This window comes from Mesocricetus auratus, unplaced genomic scaffold (assembly GCF_017639785.1).
Source record: "Mesocricetus auratus isolate SY011 unplaced genomic scaffold, BCM_Maur_2.0 Super-Scaffold_100676, whole genome shotgun sequence".
NCBI lineage: Eukaryota > Metazoa > Chordata > Mammalia > Rodentia > Cricetidae > Mesocricetus > Mesocricetus auratus.
The window spans coordinates 117014322-117036920 of record NW_024429266.1 but is presented as its reverse complement, the minus strand read 5'-3'; the positions used below and the strand labels follow the sequence as shown (position 1 = coordinate 117036920).

Genomic DNA, 22599 nt, shown 5'->3' with positions numbered 1-22599 from the left:
GAGAGGAAACTTTAGTTCTGGGGAAATCGCTTTGCTTATTAAAGACACCTGCTGCTGAGGGTCCAGACCCGTTCATCTGGATCCGCTGGAATTTCGCTCAGCTCCAGGGACTATCACTACACTGAGGATGAAGAGCAAAGCGGCAAGATTTCCCCACACTCACATGACCCCAGGGCTGGGGCTGAAGGCGCTTTCTCTGTCAGGCTGCCCTCTGTCGTGACATCCTCAATTGATGCGGAGGCCACAGTGGCTCTCAGTGACACCTTTATCAAGGCAGGCAGCTCTGAATTAGAGGTGATCAGCCATAATTACAGCTGGCGCCACTGAAGCCCGTGCCCTGACAGCGGCAAATGTGGCTGTTAGAGTTTGGTCCACCCTGTCAGTGGCATGTATAACTCACTGTGTCTCACTGGCCAAGCAGCCATTGATTTTTCTTCTACTGCAGGGAATAAATAAAACAAAATTTTCAACAGCTCTTACAAGCTATAATTCTAAGTCAACTTAGAAAAATTTCGTATAAATGACTTTTACCTTTTTAGAAGAGACTTATATTTTCTTCATTTTACCCCCTCCTAACACCCCAGTATTCTTCCTTGTCCTAATTTCCATACTTAATGCTTTGGAATTGTTATTTTAGGCATATTGAAATGCCTATGGGTGGGGTTTTCCAAATTGACATCTTCCTATAAACTCAATATGGTGTGCCTAGGACTGTTTTGTCCCACAGCACAGGGACTGGATTAAGCTGTCATATGACAGCCCTCTGCTGTGTTTGAATGAAGTAGGTATAACAATTCCACCCAGAGAACCTCCCTGGGGCATCCCTGCATAGATGACAGTTTTGGTCAAACCCTGACCAAGACCTTTCCTGAGGCCCTCAGGCATCACTGTTTTTTCCAGGAGGAGGCAGGCCCAAGGAATCCAGAATGGGTACATGAAACTCAGATCACAGAGTCACATATCCAGGGAGGTCAGGATTTCTAGAACTCATACATACTCCAAGGAACCAGAAATGCCTACGAAACCTGATCAGGGCTGATGGGATGATACATCAGGGGTCCATTGTTCCAGGACCCACAGTCCCAATATAACTTATTCAGGAAAAACAAACACACAAAAGAATGCTGCTTCTTTGGAGTGCTGGACTGACTTGAGGCCAATTGCAGAGTTCAAAGAGGTCTGGATGTTTATTCTTATTTACACTTTCTAGTTGAAGTGTTGTCTTCCCTTCTGTAGCTTTTAAACCAAGGCGTCTCCCACTGGAAAAGAAACCCTGGCTTCCCTCCTATGTGCAGCTAGCCGGAGAGACTATCCTAATCCCTACAGGAAATTGCCCTCCAGACTGCCCTTTTCACCCATGTTGCCCCCTGGCCCCACTCGGGTCCCTCCATGTCCAGGCTGCTTCTACGGAGAACATGCTTTGAGATGGGAACTGCTACAGGACTGTAATCCCAGTGGGAACCTTCACTGAGGTAGTCCTGGCCAGCGGGCTAGGTCCTCAGATTAGCCGGCTCACTCAGGACTGCTTCCAACACCCTCCTCTGCAGAGCTGTCATCCTTGGGGAGAGGGTGGTGGGTACCGCGCAGCTGTTCCATGTAACTCACTCCGACTCCCAGCTCCTGATGACACGTTTGGCTCCAAAGAAGAGGAAACCTCTGAGATTTGAGCCCCCTTTGGAATCTTTCCAAAACACCCTACTCGAAAAGACACAACAGGGCTTGTTGGAGCTAAAAGGCCCAACGGCCAAGGAGAGGGAGCTTTCCCTGCTGGTGAGTTTCTGAGCTCCATTGCATTATGGAAGACACAGACAATGATGTGAGACATAAGGACCCTTCCTAGACAGAGCTCGCATTTTGTTTTGCTTTGTTTTCCTTTTTAGCTTCATCTATCCCTCCTCAAAGAAAAGCATGCCGTCTTCTCCCAGACATTGTTTTTAAAATTTAACCCATGATTCCTCCAGTCTCTGGGGAATTTGAGAGGCCAGATAATTTCAGAGTTAAATAAGCTGTAATGACTATCACGTGTAATCAGCCATAAACCTAGTATTAAAAATTATTCCCCCAAATGTGGCATCTCTTCCTTTTTTAATTTACAATAACCATCCAGGTGGTTTTCCAAGGACCCCTTTGCAAATTGCTTCCAGCGAACCTTCCGGTCACAGACCACTGCACACCCACATGGTGTCACTCAGCATTCCTTTCAACTTGGGTGTCCCGTGTTTTCACAGTGGACAGAGGCTGAGGGGCATCTGCGGCACGTACCCTAACCCGTGTGCAAGCAGGACTAGTAGGCTTAGATCACTGGGCCTGCTAGTGCCAGCCCTGGGCTCACCCGGGAGAAAGTAAGGCCTTGAGTGACTTGTCCTTGATTGCTCCTATCTGGTAGACCTACTGCAGCTCTTATACCCTGGCACCAAGCACCCTCAGGCAACTCACTGGCCATTCTTGGGTCAAATGCCATGTGTAATATCCTGAAGAGGCAATGTTGAAGGAAGGGTCATGACTGTCTAAAGACAGGAAACTTTAGGCATAAGTAGGTACTAGGAAGTTAGGTGAGACCTCTGATTAGTCTTAACATATTCCTGCGGAATTTGACCACCTGTTTCCCTAAATGTTTACTTCAGGCTTCAAATATAGACACCACCATATCACTTGAAGCCGCCACACAGTCTGAAAGGCAGGCGGCCACCACTGGATATCTGCTGACTAGACAAATGAACACACACTTGGCAGTTCAGGGATTATCTGGATCACGCCTGTCTTACTGGACACGGGAGGCCCGTTTTTGGCATCCTGACTTAGAAACAAGTCAGGTCCAGAGAGTACCCTTCCCCATGCCTGTCCTTCTCAGCAACCGTTGACTTCTACGTTCTTACAGGTCTTTCTTTTTTGCAACCGAGGCCTTGTCCTCAGGAAATCTGACTAAAACCCCACCAGTCACTGCACAGGCTCCCCAGCTGTGCCTGGACCTTATCCTCCCTGTGCTCTCTCACTGTCACTTTGTTTTTGTAATTCCTTAGAGCCTGGGAGGCCTGGGATGGCAAGAAAACTCCAGGGAGGCTCCAGGCTGGCCCTCTCCCCATGCTCTCCTCAGAGGCTTCCAGGTTCCCAGGACCCTTTCCTGAATCCACAGGTAGGTATGGAGGAGGAACAATGGGGTTTTACAAGGAGCGGCTGAAACTGGACCCTCTCTGATGGTATCCCATGTGACACCTCCAGAAAACTGAAAGTTGAGGCGAGAAAGCCCACGGGAGCCCCTTCCTGAGACTCTTCATATGGCTCCCGAGGAAAGGTAGACGGATAGTGGGATCCACTCGTGACAAAACTAATGGTCGTATCCCTTCCAACCGAAGTCTCTGCAGCTCAGGGGAAGGACCGACGCACATGAACAGATTATAATAGCCAAGAAGACACTCGCTCCAGGGACAGACAGACAGACAGACAGACAGACAGACAGACAGACAAACCACTGAGAGGAGTAGGCAGAATAGCAAGCTGCCAGTTCCTGCTATCTCCCGTGAGTCCAGGGCCAGGCTGACAGTGGCAGCTGTCCAAATGCTCATGGAACTGATATATGTTCAGCAGAGTTATGAAGCTCTGCCCAAGGAGAGGGAGCAATACCTACCACAGTCTGGAAGCTTCCTTAGGCAAGTTATTTTCTATCAGCTTCTCCCTTTGTCAATTCTACATCCTTTAGACTCCCATTCATTTTTTTATCACTATAGTGTTCATGTGGAACATAATTACAGTTTTCTGTTCTGTTGAAAATTTGTAGAAGTAGTAATATTTCTTTGTTTTGTGTCTTCAGACACATCCATGATATGATCATTAATCATCACTAGATGAAAATTAAATAAAAAAAATACTCTAATACTAAGACGGGGACATGACCACAGTCCTCTCCCCACAATGCTCTGTATCGGGGCTATAGTCCCTTTAATAACCTAGGTACAGTTTGTGCCATGAATTTTTTGAGTCTAGAAGCAGTCACTGCTCCTGATCTGGAAAGGATGATGGAGAATGCATGGAGACAGCCATCTCTTCCAATGTCATGATTGTGATCAGAGAACTGTTCAAAAAGTCAGCCTTGGTATAGAGGTGGGAGGAAGAGAGTTTTGTTGCATAACCTCAAGAACTAAGATGAGAAAGATGGTCTCCCTGGTCCTGAGGGGTCTCACACTAATCACATAGGCTTGGCCACCTTAGTTCAATATCTCCAAGTCTCATCAGGACCACACTCTGACCCAATACTACAGAATCCATACCTTCAGCTCTCCTGGTCCCACTCTACTGTCTCTAAGGCAAATATGTGGCTACCATAACTTGACCCTTTTTGGTAGAGAAATTTGTCAGGCAAGTGAGCCAGTAGGGGCTTTCAAGATCAGAGAAAACCAGTACACTTTTACACAGGGTAAATTCTCACCACTAGGTAAATTCTCAACTCTAAGTTATCCTCTTTATAGATCATCTTTTACACAGGGTGAATTCTCAACACTAGGTTATCCTCTTTATAGATCATCTTTTACACAGGGTGAATTCTCACCACTAGGTAAATTCTCAACTCTAAGTTATCCTCTTTATAGATCATCTTTTACACAGGGTGAATTCTCAACACTAGGTTATCCTCTTTATAGATCATCTTTTACACAGGGTGAATTCTCACCACTAGGTTATCCTCTTTATGGATCATCTTTTACACAGGGTAAATTCTCAACACTAGGTAAATTCTCAACTCTAAGTTATCCTCTTTATAGATCATCTTTTACACAGGGTGAATTCTCAACACTAGGTTATCCTCTTTATAGATCATCTTGCCCCTATGCCTTGCTGCTGCTGCACATTGTAGTCATCCCTTGGTACCAGTAAGGAACTTGATCCAGGATACCTGTGAGTACCAGAGCCCACGAATGTCCAAATCCTGTACATAAGTTGGCACAGCAATGGCATATACCCTGTGCACATCTACAAATGCAATAATGACTTATTTGAACAAAAATCTTGAAGACATTTTCTGCTGACTGTTTTCATTGTTAAAACTGTTTACACACACACACACACACACACACACACACACACGGTTACAAAGGTAATAATGGATTTGAAGAGCTTTCGAGAATATTAGAAATACTAAGGAAAGCTAAACTATGGAAGTGTACTTGTGTTTCCATTCACAAAGAACCCAGCTGTGGGACTGGGTGCAGCTGATGACTGACCCCCCGTTGAACAGAGTGGTGTCCCAGCACGGACGGACTAAGAGGGTTTCTGCAGGAAGCCTTCTCCTACACTTCTGCCTGCATGAATGGGAAGAGTCTCTTGTCTTGTTTGAAACCTCAACCCTTGGGCCTCCCAAATGAAATTATCTCTGTTTTGATTAACTGGGCCCCCGAGTTTAAAATGCTGGTTTTGATAAGGGACAATAAATGAAGGAGAAACTGCTGACATAATATTTTGGTTTCCAAATCCACTTCCACACTCTGCTGCCCTTCTCAGGCCCATACATGACTGTGGTTTCTGTATTTACACCGGAATCCTGGAAGGAAAGGTGCAGTTAATCCCACCTTACAATGGAGTTGGCCTCTGAGCTCGGAGCAAATGAGCGCAATGCCTCATTCTTGTACATCGGTATGCTTTAGTCTTCCCAAAAGCACAGAGCAATGTGATTAATACATGGTTGAGCTTTGCCCTATGAGAGTGAAGACAGGATCGGCTATGATGTCCAAGAGGGTTCATGAAAAAAGTGCCCAAACCTCTCTTTCTTCACACATTTGAGCATTCTTCAGACATTAACACAATAGGGAGGAAATTGAAACTGAGGTACCATCTGCATTTATCCCAGTATGCATTCTCTGATACCTCCTTTTTAAAAGGTATTTTTATTCTTTGAAAGTTCCATACATTCATACAAAGTTCACTGATCACAGGCATCCACCACCACTATCCTCCTCCAACTTCCCCCAGTGCTTCTCACCTAGCTTTCCTCCCAACTTTATGTCCTCTTCAAAAATGATCCCAGTGATGCTCAGATTCTGTGCACTTGAAAATGTTTGGCTACAGAATAGAAATGAAGGTTTCCAGGTATTTCCTCAGATATTGTGTAAGTAAACGTGGAGGCTAAAGTATCTGTATTTCAAAAGTAAAAGCTCCAAGATATTTTGAGGCTGGTTATTTATACACTAAAATATGAAAAAGACTAAATTTTAGATGGTCATCATAGGATGACCATCCTAGGAGCACAGAGACTATATATAAATTCTAGAGCCTGTCCTGTGCCTACAGTCTCAGGTATTCAGGGAGCTGAGAAAAGGATTGCTTAAGCAAGCCATTCAAGACTAGCTTGAGAAACCAACATACTAAGACCTTGTCTCAAAAAAAAAACCCAAGCCAATAAACAACAAAAACAACACCCACCTTGTTTTAAAATAAAACAAATAGGGGCTAAAAGTTTAGATCAGTTGTAGAGCACTTTCCTTGCGTTCTTGAGTCCTTGGCTCAAATCCCAATACTACAAGGGGGCGGTAAATACATAAAATGAACAAAAGAAAATAAATATCAGATGTGTATTGTTCTTTGCAGCTTGCACTCCAAGGAAGCCAGGATTGTGCTCTACTTTCTATTTCTTAAGGTAAAAAGAATACAGTGATCTGTCTGCAAATGACCAAACCTCTAAGAACTGAGTGTCACGTTACTTCCAAACCAGGATGCCTAGCGTGCACAGAAAGAAAACATGCATTCTCACAGCAACATGACACCCATCTACATAGTTTGTGCAATTGTGGTCTCCAGGACCCCTGATAAGATTGACGTTTCCTGACCTACAGCTAGTTTTGCAAGGCACCCTCCCTTCTGTTTACTTTCAATGCCTCCAGATGTTTATTTTGTAATGTTTCTCCTCATGTGACAGTCACAGTGAGGTGGGGGAGGCAGGGGAGTCTTGGTGTGAGGACTCTTTCATGGTCCTAGTCCACTATACCTTGGACATAAGATGGTTATTTTCTTGAAACTTAGTTGAGCATCAAGCATGGTTGTGGTTCTGGATCCTAAGAAATGCTGCACTGTCCTACACAGGTTCCTGACTTTAGGGTTTGTTATCCACTACTTGCCCTATAGGCTATTAAAAGCATGTTTTAGAAGCCTTTCATTCCCAGCCTTGTCAAGTGCCATAGCACTTAAGAGGAGAGAAGACTGTCTACCCACATCTAAAAGTCAAGAGTGACTGCTGAAGGGGAATAGGATCACAACCTGTGAGTCATCAAGGGCTCCATCTGCTGAGAAGTGGGACTAAAGTGTCTGAATTACAATGATCCACCTTGTAAAGTTTCTGTTCGACCAACTCTTTGTCATACTGAGCTTGTCATGGGACCTCGGAAACAGCTATTAAAATGGATATCACTATAGAAGCACAGGGAGCAGACACATAGACAACACCGGTAGGCGCTGAATGCCTTGGAAAAGGAATGAATAAGGAATAAGCACCCAATGGCTTGTGTACGGGTAAGGTAAATATGTGGGAGGTTTCTAGAGACGCCAATGGTTGCTTGCAGTGTTCTGGGACATAAAGGACAGAACACCCGAGAGACAAGCATTCTTGCAAAAGCCAGAGACCTTGACACCTTTCTTGTTTTTATTTAAACTTACTTATTTATTTGTGATATGGTCTTGCTGTGTCTCCCAGGATGACCTCCAATTCAAGATCCTCTTGCCTCAGGCTCCAAAGAGTCGGAATGACTGGCAAGTGTCACCACACTCAGCAGTCACATAAGCTTTTTTATGTTGTTACTCATGACATCTCTAGCATGGGGCCACCAAGCCACTTTCAACTCTGACAGATGCTAAAACCATGACTATCCCTTTACTCAGAGGAACATGCTGACAGAAGGACCAGGGCCAAAGATTTGGAGAGTGAAGAGACGTGGACGAGCATTAAGAATGCCAATCTGAGTTTTAGGGGAGCTATCCTCTTTAAATACTGGGTACTCTTAGAAAGGAATACTCATTGCCCGCAAGTTGCCTTTGCCATTTGGTGGAGATTGGGGTATCCTTGGATTTAACTTCCTATAGCAAACCCAAGCCTCTCCCCTTTCAAATGCAGTTGCCACTGTGTATGGGCTCCTTATCCCAAGCTGCACAATATCCCTGAGTCACAGCTGCTTTGGGGTGACAGAAACTGAAGGTCAGATAGTTTTGAGCCTAGCAGGTCCCTGAATTCACTCAGGGCTTCTTTCTACATGTTAATTCCTCAGTTTCTGTTACATTAACAGAGGTCTTGTAGTGTTACCCGATAGCCCTTGGTTTGGCAAACCCCAGCAAAAGCCAGACCCTTCTGCTTCTCTCTCAGTCTCTCCTTTCATTCCATGTATCCTTGCCTGACAGGTTTCTCTTAGCTGACTTCAAGTCACCTCACAAAGGGTTTTCTTGATAACGGTGAATTTGTCCTATTGTATGTGTTATGAACTCAAGAAAATCCCAAACAGATGGTCACATGATGGTATGTAAGATACCAGGACAGGAGAAGCTGGTGTGTGTGTGTGTGTGTGTGTGTGTGTGTGTGTGTGTGTGTGTGTGTTTTGTGTGGATTTTTTGTGCTTATGTGTATGTCTTTTGTTTGTGTGTTTATCATATGTGTGGGGTATGTGTGTCTGTGTGTGTTTTGTGTGTTTATGTTTGTGTGTATATTGTATGTGATGTGTGTGTATAGTGTATGTGTGTGTGTGTGTGTGTGTGTGTGTGTGTGTGTGTGTGTGTAGGGTATTTTGGTACAAGGATGCAGTTGAGCTCTCAACCCAGGTTTCAGAAACACACAAGAAAACAAAACAAATAAGAACTAGGTGTTCCAAAGGCTAAAAGCATAAACACACAAGGACATACATATAATACAGCATTTTTTACAACAAAAATTTCTACAAAAAGTAAAATGAAAAGAGGAGACGGAGTGTCAGGAGAGGGAAACGACTTTAGATGTGACACGCAAGTTCAGTTTACCTGGAACTTCATGGTGAGAAGGAGCCAGGTAAGGCCTTGGAGGGCGGGATACAGAGAGATCCACCTGGATAAACAGGCAGGAAGTGACGGGACGTGAGACATGAGAGGAAAGAAGCCATGGGCAGAGGAAGGAGGGAAGGAAGGAAGAGATAAGAAGGGAGACAAGGATGGGGCCTTGTGGAGATAAGTCATTAGATGGTCAGAAAAGATTGATATCACCTGATTTTTTAAAATATTCTTATTAATATTTGCTATTTTTAAACAGTACGTGTGTGCGGTACAGGGACATACATGTGAGGCAGGTACACAGGCCAGAGGCACTGGATCCCCTTGGAGCTGAAGCTACAGGAGGTTGCCCGCTGCCATGTGGATGGTGGGAACCAAACCCAGGTCCTCTGGAAGAACAGTGTGTTCTCATGATTGCTGGCCTGTCTCTCTTCAGCCTCCTGCTTTTATTGTAAGGAAATCTCACTATCATGTCACAGAGAAAAAGTTTAAGCTTGGAGAACTGCTGTGAGATTTTTGTGATAGTCTGAATGAGTAGCAATGGAAACTTATACTGGGCGGGGAGCAGAATGCATACTGGAGGCCAGAGTCAAATTGAATAGGGACAGCAGAGCCAGCCAATGCCGCTGAGTGGGGAAAAGAAGCAAGGATGACTCTGCGCTGTGACCTCATCCAGTGCGTAAATACTGTGGCTAATACTTGGATGAGAAAGGTGTCATCACAGATGAGTCTGGAGGGTCGGGAGTGTTGCTGTGGGCATATTAAATCTGGCCTGCCTATTAGACATCCTGATGGAGAAGCCAGGAGGGCAGACAGCGGGAACATCTGAGCTCAGCGCAGCAGCCGGGGCTGAAGCTATCCACTGGGAATCGGTTCTGATGGACAGTCTATAACACGTAGACGGGCAGGGCTCAGGACTGAGTCATGCCGCAGACTTTTCCAGTAAGAGGACGGCAGAGGAGAAAGAGGATGAGGGGGACAGCAATAAGGAAGGAGCCAGAAGAGTCCTGAGAGCCCTTATTGAGACTGGTCTTTTCAGAAAGCGTGATGGTGGCTGTAGACCAAGGATGCCCTGTGTGGGTCACAGAATTGGAAAGACGGGAGAGTCAGCACTGTGTGGTCCTGTGGCTGTGGTCTGCTGGCAAGAACATTGAGAAGGGGCTCACTCTCCCCTTCCTCCTACCACTGTGCCCTCTTCCCCCATGCTTGATAACATTGGGGAGGAAACTCCCATGGTGCAGAAAATGTGAAGGGTTTTGATTGGCAAACAGTAAAAAAACCGGACGTTTTAAACCACGTTCTAGCCAGGAGAAGCCCCAATGCCTTGGCCCCCTTCCTGCCTTCTAGTTGTCATTCAGAGAAAGTTGAAACACAGCCCCAGCACCTCCCCAGAGATACGTGGTTTTTATTAGCAAGAGATAAACTGCATGTCAACAGGGCTCTGCTTTATTCATTACCACCCTGAGACCTGGCAAAAGTGATAAAATTAGAATTACCCATCGGCACTAGACAGAGACATCTTTCAGCTCCTACAGTTAGGGAGAAATATTTTTTTTAAAGCTGGAAACTTCACTAAAGTATGTTATTTGGGTACACCTATGAAATTTTTCATTTTGGGAGTTTCGAGGGTGGCTGGGGGAATGCAGGCTAGGCATTGACCCCAAGAGCCGCTTTCTAATAAAGAGTAGGAACCGGGAGATGAACTTGTCTGGATTATTCTCCATCAATAAACACAGGTGCTCCATAGACAGATTTTATTTCTAAAATTTTATGTATATATGTATATGTGTGTGGGGTGTGTGTGTACACATGTGTGGAGGACTGCATGTATAATATGTGGGGGGTGTGTACACATGTGTGGAGGGCAGAGGAGGACTGCATGTATGATGTGTGTGTGTGGTGTAGACTGCATGTATGATGTATGTGTGGTGTGTGTGTACACTTGTGTAGGGCAGAGGAGGACTGCACGTATGATGTGTGTGGGGGGTGTGTGTACATATGTGTGGAGGGCAGAGGAGGACTGCATGTATGATGTGTGTGGGGGGTGTAGACTGCATGTATGATGTGTGTGTGGTATGTGTGTACACTTGTGTAGGGCAGAGGGGGTCTTAGGCCCTACTCTATTTCTATTTCCCGTATTCCCTTGAAACAGGGTCTCCCACTGGGCCTGGACCTAAGCCAGAGACCCCCATCCTCTGCTTCTGTTCCTGCACTGTACTGGGATTGCAGGTGCATATGTTATGTGGGGCTGGAGATTTGAACTCAGTCCTGAGGCTTGTGCAGCAAGACCTCTCCAGGGCCATCTCTCCAGCCCCTGAGACAGATTTTTAAGTGTGGAGACCCTTTCAGAACCTGTGGCAATAACTATTATATTAATTATATTCAGGACCCCGGAATCAAAGAAAGGGTGAGATGATAAATTCACCACTCCAAAAAATAAATGAAAAATTTAAGAGCAAAGTTACAGATGTTTATGAAAGTTCCTTTGTTATTATGAATAAACCCATTTTTTTTCTCAGTAGGAATGACACTGGGCCAGAGCCAATCTGCTCCATCGGAGAAACAGCCTGTGCCGACTTAGGAGGAGAAGGATGGGTGGGTGTCTGCTGGGGTTCAGGGAGTCACAGACACCCATGAGGCCAGACACTGTCGCGGTTATTTCAAAGTCAGGGGGAAGGAACAAAAGCACCCTCCGGTTCTCGAAGTGCTTGGCTACTATGATCTCACAGAGCGTCAGTCAGAGCATACAAGATTCCCCAGTCTGACTTCCGTCATTGTGAGAGTGAAGACTAGGACACGAGAATTTGTGCGAATCTCCCAGGGCATGTGTGCCCTTCCCCAGCTCTCTCAGTCCCAATCCTCACACACCTGGTAGCTCAGGCCTGGAAGCGGTGGTCAGTGCTCTCAGTGATTTGCACAGCTTTGGGTTCTTAGGAACAGAGTAGCGTCCTGAGCAGCCACAGCATTGGAGTCCAGGGCATTTCCCACTAACTAGGCCAACACAGCCAGCAGTCTCTCCCAACAAGGGTTTGTCGGAGCTTACTTCATAGCAGTTATTAAATGGTCTGGTGTTTCTGTAACCAAATAAATGCATTAAGAATAGGACCCCTTTCCGGCAATTCTCTCCAACATCCTGGATCTGTTCTTAGAAGCAGATAAAAGGCAATAGAAACTCTGGCCCCAATAATGCCAATTTATATGCACTGCAAAGCAATCTATCACGTCTGTCAACTCTACCCAAACCAGTCCTAAAGCCAGGCAGGGATGAGAAAGGCAGCAGCAGGCTCGGTCAATATGCTGTTAGTAGCCAGATCCAGTCTGTTCACCTCTCATCCAGTCGCTTTTTTCCTCATAATAGAATCATTCTCCTTATCTGGTGCCCTGGGTGTGTGCTTTGTTTGGGGCGTGTTCTCTGCATTTGGTAGCTGGATTGATTGGAATGTTTCCCTGTTAATTACCAGAAAATATTCCATTTTTTCTTTTACAGTGCTAAGTATCAAGCCCAGGACATGTACTAGGTAGGGTATCACTAAGCTTCACCACTCCCAGCCCTTATAGAATATACATTACATTCATTCCACACTGTGACTTTCTTGGAGTATAGGTTTCAGTGACATTAGCTAATGGGTGCAGCTTTTGAAGTAGGAAAGACTTTTTTTAAAAAAGTATAATGCAAATTACAATAACAACAGAAGCTAATTAATCGGTCCTTATTAAATTCTAAAACTAAACCGGGTACAGTCTTTCCTTCCTTTCCAAATGAGGAAATAGTTTTCAAAGGGTGAAGCCACTTATCCAGTCACATACTTAGTGTGTTCACACCAACCCATCACACTGCCCTGATATTTCCTTGAATATGCTAACCAAAACCAAGAGACATGGAGAACCCCAATTCCTTCTTGGTTTATCTGCATTACTCTCTCTTGAAAAGATCTATTTTCTTTTTAATCACGTGGGTGTGGTGGACGGTAAGTGCATGTGAATTCGGGAGCTCAAGGAGGCCTAAGAATTCATCAGGTTTCCTGGAAATAGACTTGTAGGCAGCTGTGAACCGCCTAATGTGGGTGCTAGGAACCAAAACTCTGTCCTCTATGAGAGTCTTCACAGATGACCTGAGGGATTAAAAGCTCTCTTTTCTGACCTTAAGGACCAATATTTAAGACTGTTCCTATTGTATAAGCAAAGGACTCTATATCCCAACACAGAGATATTTGGTCACCAATGTTCATTGTGGCATTATTCCCAACAGCCAGAGAATGGCAACAACCCAGATGCCCATCAACTGATGAATGATTTTGGAAATGTGGTATACGACAATAATGGTATGTTATTCAACTGTTAAAAGAAATGGAATTCCCAGGTAAATGGAAGGAGCTGAGAACTACCATTCTGAGTGAGATATCACAGACACAAAAAGACAAATGTCATGTATTTTCTCTCATCTATGCTTGCTATCTTTGAATCTTTAAATACACATGCTTCATTTGGAAAACCCATAGAGGCTAGGGAACTGGTAAATGACATGATGTAAGCAGGGAAGGGAACACGGACCAGGAAGAGTTCAATGGGGGCAGGGTAGAGGAAGATGGATAGTGAGGGATAATTGACTTCAAATGTTTTTTTTTAAATCATATGGAAATTTAATACTGTAGAAACTTCCTAAATGTATACAAATATATAAAAAAAGAACTTAAGTTGAATTACTCTATAACAGGAACAATCCCCTTCTGCATACTAGCAAGTAAAAAACCCACTACCAAGAATGTGCTACCTTTTTGGAGTTGTTGGCCAGTGGGCCCCAAAGTCTGAAATGTAACTATTGGCATTGCACATAGTTGCCCTCTAGAACTTGACACTTAAGAACCTTTTACTGAAAAATGCACGTACTTGAGCCACAGAACACAGAGAAATCAAGCTGGCACTAACCTAGAAATCATTTTTCTACTGACCAGCTTTCACAGTGATGTAAGGTGCTATGGACACGATCACAGGGGGAAACTAATTATCAGTCTTCCCCTGCTCTGGACACTGGCAACTACAGGAGTGACTTGGATAGGCAAGACAAGATGGCCCCACTGGTACAGTAATGGCATACATGTTATGGGAGTGACCAACAACATTTTGATTGAAGTTAAAGATCTGTAAGATGGAACCCACACCTTAAACTAGTTCTAGGGCCGAGAATCTGTGTGTAGACAGGTCATAGATCCCAGAAAGACAACCTACAACTGTTATCCTGCTAAATGGCCATAGTACTAAAATGACATGTAATGACTTATACTCTTATATTAGTGTGTCTCTAAACCCTCATCAGAGACCCACAGCTGGTCAAGGTGCAGATAGCAAGACACTGTGGCCTGCCCCATTCTAAATGGGACATCTATGTAACACTCTTCCCAAGGCTCAGGGATGGTCATGGAAGAGGGTGTGAGAGTCAGAGACTATGTCTGGAAACAAAAGGGTGATTCCAGACACAGCAGGGTAGTTGCACATATGAACTCACAGCAGTTGTTAGAGCATGCAAAAGAACTGCATAAACTCAAACCAGACAAAATCCCAGCGAGGAGCAGGGAGGTGAGCACAAAGTTCCACCCTTAGCTGAGAAGCCATTGGCATTTGATAGTTGCCAGGAAAGAAAAGTCAGTTTTCTTTAAGGGCGTGACTCCTGCAAGATCCACCAGACTCCAGAAACATTTGGGCAACACAGTTATATTTGATAAGCTTTAGAAATAAAATGACACAAGTTGGGGGGACAAGGTGGGGGGAGTAGATCTAGGAGGAGTTCAGGGGTGATCAATTCCATATATGGTATAAAATGCTCAAAGAGTAAAAATAATACTTTAAAAAAGGATAGCTCAATGTATCTCAAGTCATGCATAAATGAAAAATATATTATAAGAACCTATTTTCTGACAAAAATCACAGTAGGTAGGGCACTACTGTGTATTCATTTCACACTATATATCCTTACACTGCTGTGGTAGTTTGAATGTAATTGGTCCCCATAAGTTCATATGGAGTGGCACTATTAGGAGGTGTGGCTTTGTTGGAGTGGATATGGCCTTGTTAAAGAAAGTGTGGGGACCGGATTTGAGGTTTCCTGTGCTCGGGATACCACTCAGTGTCCTGTTGCCTCCAAGATGGAGGACTCCCAGCTACTATGCCAGCACCAAATGTCTGCCACCGTGCTCCCAATCATGACGTTAATGGACTAAACCTCTGAAACTGTGAGTCACTCCAATTAAATATTTTCTAGAAAGAAAACTTAAACTAGTACTAAACTTAAACTAGAGTTGCTATGGTCATGATGTCTATTCACAGCAATAGAAACCCTAATTAAGACAATGGTTTAACCAATTTATCCTAGTTTTTTAGCAGTAGGTTGTTAGGAATTGGTAGATTGCACACATACTACATATACAGGCACATGCCTATATGTTTTTATGTTAGTGAACTTTTGTTACCTCAATTTGTGTTCATTTATAGTCTCTGGGTTTTTAGGTGGTGCACAAGAGACATGCAGAATCAGAAGCAAGATTGAACAATTACCCCATATAATCTATATATTCCCTCATGTGCTGCTCTTGTATATAAATCATCCTCATAAAATGTTATATTTTTGCAACCTATTAATTTCTCTAATTGGTCATTAAGGAAAGCAGAAACTATTTCTAGAGGCAGAAACTCAGCAAGTCAAATTCAAGTGAGTGATTTATTGAAAAGATACACTTTTAAAAAATCAGCCACTAAGAGACAGTGAACTTAAATAGGCATTTTCTAGATTTTTAAGCTTGCTGTTGACATCACTGCTGCTGTTTTATTCTTTTTGAGACAGGGCCTCATTCTAGCCCAGACTGACCTGGGACTATGTAGCTCAGGCTGGCACTGAATTCATGATGCTCCCCTGCCTCAGTCTCCCAGGCGCTGAGCCAAAGTTCCTGCCTTGCTTGCTGGTTTTAAAGGTGTTTATTCCCTCACACCTAGGTCAGGGAACACTGTAAGATTGTTTAAGAAGGATAACAATGGTAAAAAAAAACTAGCTAAGAAGTAGGAAATGAAGCCCCAGCTAGCCAGTTTCCCGGGCTGTGACTGGTGCATCTGTATCCAGACACACCCTTGGCCTGAGCTGGCAGCCGCAGCTCCATGCAGTACCCGGGCAGAAGTGGCTACAGCAGCAGGTGGAATTCCAGGAACAAGGATCTTGACACAGGAAACACGCAACAAATGTTTCAGTTGGGTGAGCTTGGCTTGCAGCCACAGCCTGTTACTCCAGCCAAACTGTTCCCCGCTGCCCTGACAGAGGCCCATGGTTGTGTATTGTTCTTGCTTTTTGCTTTGGAATTAATTTCTGATATTCAGAAGAGTTGCAGAGATAGAGCATCACATTCCCCGGTGAGCTTCCCGGGCTAGTTCTTCATATGATGCTGCCCATTTACCAAAACAGAAATTAACATGGAGATATACCAGAACTCTATGAATTAAAATACAGGCTTGATTTGTATTGAATATTTTTTCTCACTAATTTCTTTTCTTTTCCAGGAACCAATCCAGGATACAAACATAATGGAGTTTTAATCATTTTACTTCCTTGCTCAAAAACAGGCTCTCATTGCTAACCAAAACAAATGCTGCTCGGGTTTTTTGGTCATATCTTGTACTTTTAGTGTTGTCTGTGACTATTCACCAACACATACCCTAAAACGTTTGGGTAAGTCAAACTGGGCATGCTTCATTCTCTCACTCCAGGCTGACCTTTTCCACATCTGCTCTGAAGCTTCTGTGGCTGCCTCAACTTCAAACAACTCCCACAGCTCTGCAGAGTTCCAGCCCATGTTTCTATTTCCAGGAAGCGTTCTTGGTTCCCCCCAGGTGGGGCCTTTCTCACTAAGAGTCTACCTACGCCACACCTCCAGAAGCCATGAGAGTATTGGAAAACAGACCATGCCTGGGCAATGGTGGGTGAGAAGATGGAGGGACACATACGTCTGATGATAGGGCTGTAGAGAATTTGAAAAGAAACTTCATATTCTCAGCCTCTGGGAGAACAGAGGCATAGACTACAATGAGGTAATTGATTATTATATAGATTGAGATTCTATCAGAAGATAATATATGCTGAACATCCCTTGCCCAGAATTCTTGGGACCATGCATATCTCATATTTTAAGATTTTCCCCCAGATTTTGAATACATATATGTATATATTTCTATGTACATACATATATATTAACACACACATATACACACATATATACGCATGTATTTAAAATTCTGTATAGGATTGTTGGATATTGAAGACTGGGGAATTATGTAAAAGGATGTACAGATAAGGTAAGGCCACTAAAAGATAGCCATGGTTTTCAAACCTTTAGTCATCTCACACAGTGCGACCATTCATTTTTACAAAGACAAAGCAAAAGTGTGTCTAAAACCTGTTACTAAGAACTAAATATTTGTGACTTGCAGCTTATTTCACATCCAATATATGTCTCAAATAAATATGAACTAAATTCAAATCCATTGACTGGATATCTATTGCCTTCTGAGATACAGTCTACATATACACATCAAAAGTGATTATACAAAAAACCCTTAATTTCATTTGCAACCTTAGAAATGTTTCTTTACAAACAGAACAACTTGTATGTAAATTCAAGGCCATTTTTCTCACCATTGCTTTATTTTCCGTTTCATTCATTTACTTTTAAAAAACTCCATTTAATGGGACCCATGTAGAGAATGATTCATGTTCCAAAGCATTCTTGTAAATCTATTCATATTTTTGAGGTAGACACAAGTAGACCAAATGCATTTCATTTGTGGAAGGATCTGTAGCCACAGGTCCTCTGCTACAGCAATAGGTGCCTTTTTCAATTGCAGAACTCAAATATTCTACATCTTTAAGAAGAACACCTCCCAAACAGTAGTCAACTCCAGTGTTCACCCACAGCCTCCACAGCTGGCCAGCACACATTCCGAGGAAGATATCTCTGACTGCTCTCACTGGAGTTTGCACACACAACCCCCACCCCCAGTGAGGCTGAACAACTCCGTTCAGGGAGTGCAAGGTAGAGCCCTCTGCAAGCAACTGTCTGCAAAATTTATTTAGAACTGTTTATTCAGGGCTAATAAGAACTTCTGCTACAATTCCAAGAACATCGAGTCCCAGCCTTGCTCCTTACCAAAAAGAAAAAACAAACAAACAAACAAAAGGTTCCCAAATCTTATCATCAAGACCTTATTTGATTCCAGTAAAACTTGTGACAGGCTGGCTCTGATACTAGAGGGATTTGGTCCACAAAGGGTTACCTTTCTCTGGTGTCTACAGCTCTCCTCTCCCCATTCCTTCCCTTCAGCTAAACCCACCCTGACTTCTTTTTCCCATCAATTTATTTATTTTTAAGCAAGTAAGCTTTGGCCAGATTCTTAAAACATTGTGTCTATCTGTGAGTGTGAAAGATCAGAAAAGAGAGTCATTTGTGACTGGCTTAAGGCAGGGGATACCCTGCTGTCACCATTGACGCTTGCAGGGCCTCTTTGGAGGTTTCCTTAGGAAGGGCGACCTGGTCCAACCCAGTGCAGCTCTTGAGAGCTGAGCCCAAGGTGGTATAGCCACCAGCCATATTGTCATTAGGGACACTGAGTCATGCCCATGTACAAGGGGTGGACTCAGGCATGAAAGGTCCCCAAGGTGTTGGCTCATTTGGATGCTGCAGCTGAGCCTGAAAGTAGAAGCTTCTTTTCTGATTTTAGGGTTGACACTCAAGTGTCATCTTCAGGACACCTGGTCCTTACTTATTACCTAAACTTGGAACTCAACACCCACAAATCCCCCAAAGAACGTTTGCTGTTGCATTACACGCTGAAGAGGAGAGGGACAGCAAAGAGTAGATTCATCCCGATTCCTGCTTTTCCCTAGAAAAGTCTATCCCGCCTGATCTACCATAGGTAGGATAACCTCTGTGTGGGACTCTTTTATCCTTATTGTATGAAATGTGCTTTGTTTAAGCTATCTGTGAATCCCAGTGTATAAACTAACCTCAAAAGTTAAACCTAGGACTTTCTACCAGATACCTCAGAGTTGCTTTTCATACAGACTTTTTAAGAACAAAGGAAATAATTATGTATGCTTTCAGTTGCTACTTGCCAGGACTTATCAGTTCAAGCCCCCCCCCAAAGGAAACAAAATAGATCTAGTTTCTCTGCCCACTCTCCTTTATAAATTCCCTAAATATATTTTTAAAGTTTCATTTAAACTGGGGCATTTGGTAAGTTGATAGTTATAGCATGCTCACAGCTGTGGGAAAACTGACATAAAAAATAACCAGCTCAGAAAAATGGCCCATGCACAACATCTTTGAGTTTTTATGTTTTATTAGCAATTTGGACTCATTACTGTTTGGGGGAGGAAGGAAGGGAGGGAGATGTTTCTGCAAGTTGTTTCTTTAATGCATTAAGCAGAGTTTTTCCAACCAAGTTTCATCCAGCTCTGCCCAGCCCCTGTAGTGGGCTGAGAGGCTCTAGGTGGTGCTTAACACAGGCCCCGCTCTCTCTCCCCACAGCTCCCTCCCCCCATTTCCCTTCACCAAAACCACTATCTATTAGCAGAGGTTGCACTGGTATTTCACAAAGCTTCCATAGGAAAATGAGATAACCTCCTTGTCTCAAGCCTGTGTGCCCTCTGATCTTTCCCAGGTTTTGCCCTTTTCTTAGTCTTTTTGGGCAAAGACGGGATCACCTTGGCTCACAACTACTACATTATCACCAAGGCTTTGATCAGCAGGGCCAGAAGGAGCCTGAGGTGACAGACTCCTCTGAAGCAGTACTCTGCTGAGCCTTTCTTCCTTTAGAACCCTCATTATGTGTACCTCTCTGTGGCTGCTGGGACAGTGTGCTGTCTCTAAAATTTTCTTTTCTTCCTGGTATTGTTCTGTTACAGTCAAGCTCCCACTCTCACTGGCAAGTGGCTTGCACTTTGTTAAGGAAAGGCATTAATGAATGGTAGGAATGGTAGCCAGGTTCTGGCCCTCTGCCCTCGTTGCCCCTTGCTATATCTTTGAAACATAAGAACCATGAATGCAGGCAGTAGAAGCCCTGTATAATCGATCATTGCTACCCTTCCCTAGGAATATAGGGGTCTGCAGTGGAAAACTAGCAGAGCTGAGACTCAAAGAATGAACCGGGAAAGGCTCTGACTCAAGCCCTCAGCCTTGTAGGGGTAGGGAAGGAAAGGAGGCAGGCAGACAAGAACTCCTGGTGGTATTCCCTCTTCTCATAAACAAGGCCTTTAAGGCCCTACAAGGGGTTGAAACTGAAAATAAACAAAATCTGAAAATACTAAGGGTTACACACAGGGCTGAATGAGCACGGTGCTCCTTGGTTTGGGGCCTAAATGGGAGATGACACTGTGAAATCATCCTCTAGGTCAGCAGATGCAAAGAGAGAAATGAAGTCTCATGAGCACCAGTAGGACTGCGACTTTCTAGGAGGCTTCCTCTCAGGACCAGAGGGTCAGCAGCAGCCAGAGGCATCCCTGAGCCCTCCTGGTACCCGGGAGGCAGACTCTTGGCCAAACTGGGGTCTAGGCATCTGTATACTTGTTTCCCAAGCAATTTCTTGCACTACCTTTGAGAAGGCCTATTAATAATCACCCCTAAAAGAATCTAGCCTGCACTTGAGAAAGAATAATAAGAAAATAAAATATATCACTAGAAACAGGAAAACAGCAGTAGCGTCAAAAATTGTTCAAGAATAAAAGACGAAATGTAGAAGAGCATGCTTGGTCTAAGCAAACATGAGAAGCACATAGAATATATGAATGCAAGAATGCAAACACAGACAGATGGGGATCCATCTGTCCATCTACCTATCGTGGATTAAGATTAGAAACATGAAGAAAAACAAATGCAAAATGATTTGGGGAAAGAAATCTTATCAGCACAGGAAAGTGGGCTTCTCTGAAAATTCAGAAAGCTTCACTGGCAATTGTGAAAGTAGAATCTTCCCCAGAGTTTACACTCCACTCCCCTTGCCTTAGAGAACCACCCAGCCCATGCCCACACAGAAAGATGTTCCTCTAGGCAACATCTTGCTCATTCTGCTGGCCCATAAAAGATGGAGGTGTCAATACAAAGGGGAGTCTCTCATCTTTCCACTCGACCAGTAATGCTCCCACCCCTCGTCCTCCCCAGCAGTCTGTGAGTCCCAGCTCACAAGTATGAGAGTTCGGTAGAAAGGGCAACATGGAACTCATCAGGCGTAGGCTCTCTGGATTCTCCACAATCCTTCCTGAGAGGCTCTGAGCCAGCCCCTGTCCAGCAAGTGCTTCAGAGAAGCTTGCGCACAACACCCTGCCACCCGCCATCACAGGATCCCAGGCCATCTCTGAGGGTGGGTGTAGGGTGGGGTGGCAGGGCAGTGGAGTGGAGGAGGGCTGGGCACCTACAGGTGAGTGATTAAACCAACCTTTGGAGAGAGAGCTGACATGCCAGCTGTATGGTCTGCCCCCCCCCCCAAAGACTTACTGTGGAGAGCAAAAATCAACAGCCTTGCACTGAACAGGTCTGAGCTGGCCAAGTTTAACCACTGCCATTTCCTGCCTGGGCGAGCACGAGTGCTCTTAACCCACATCATGTTTGGAACTCCAGGAGGTGGCATAAAATCCTGAGCTGCGGTGAAGCCACCTGGTGAGGGCACTTACCATGAGAGCTTTTAGGTACTCTGCAGTCCCTGTCTCTAAAAGTCCAGACGTCTTCAATATCATGTCCAAACCACGTTACAGTTTGTTTTGTCTTGTTTGCCCTCACCTTTTGAATAAATGTTAGTGGCCAACCATGAACAGTAAGGTACTATGCCAACTCCTTTGATTAGGAAAGCAATAGCCTGGCTGTCTTTTGTCTGCTCACTTTTGTCCCCTGTTGTTGTAACTTTACAGTATTCTCTGGATGTCTGAGCCTAGGCAGCTGGAAGAGTAGCATATTGTCCTTCTGTTCATTGGGGACAGCCACCTTGTCCCTGGGAGCTGGCACACACAGACCTAGTACGAAACACACTTATAGGAAACAGGTCCAAACAAAAGAACTATACTTCCCTTTTATATGATGTTGCTGCCCTAGAACAGTATGTCCGTTTCCTTCACAGATGGCCTGTTTGCCTACTGTGTCAGGAAAAGTAATTGTCATTTATGATGTTTATAATTTGTGTGCAACTTTCATAGCAAACCGTTGTTACACTCCCCTTCAAAATAATACATTTCAAACTTTTCATAAGGATAGGGGAAACACTCTAACATACACGCACTGAATGAATGGAAAAATTTCTAGAAAGCCAGACCTTAAAAAATAAACCAATCGACTGTCTCTAACTTAGAAGTAAAATTCAGAAAATGCCAGAGCTTGCCTGAATTCCGTGACTGTATTTCAAGGAAGACAGGGAGTTTTATTTATGAAGTTTAGTTTCTAAGCCTGGAAAATAATGTATGCCAGCAAGCATGCAAATAACCTGGAGAAAACATGATGTGTTGAAAATATGTTGCTTTTGTGCAGAAAGTGGCAGGGGCAGGGTAGCAGAGGGGTGCTTGTGAAGGAGAGAGAGAACATTTGTGGGGAAATCCTT

General features: G+C 44.1%; 1 protein-coding gene across 1 annotated transcript in view; it reads right to left on the bottom strand.

Moving 5' to 3' along the window:
- The window catches only part of Creb5 (cAMP responsive element binding protein 5), a 390725-nt gene that overhangs the window by 128778 nt on the left and 239348 nt on the right, over window positions 1–22599 (bottom strand). The window lies entirely within an intron of this gene.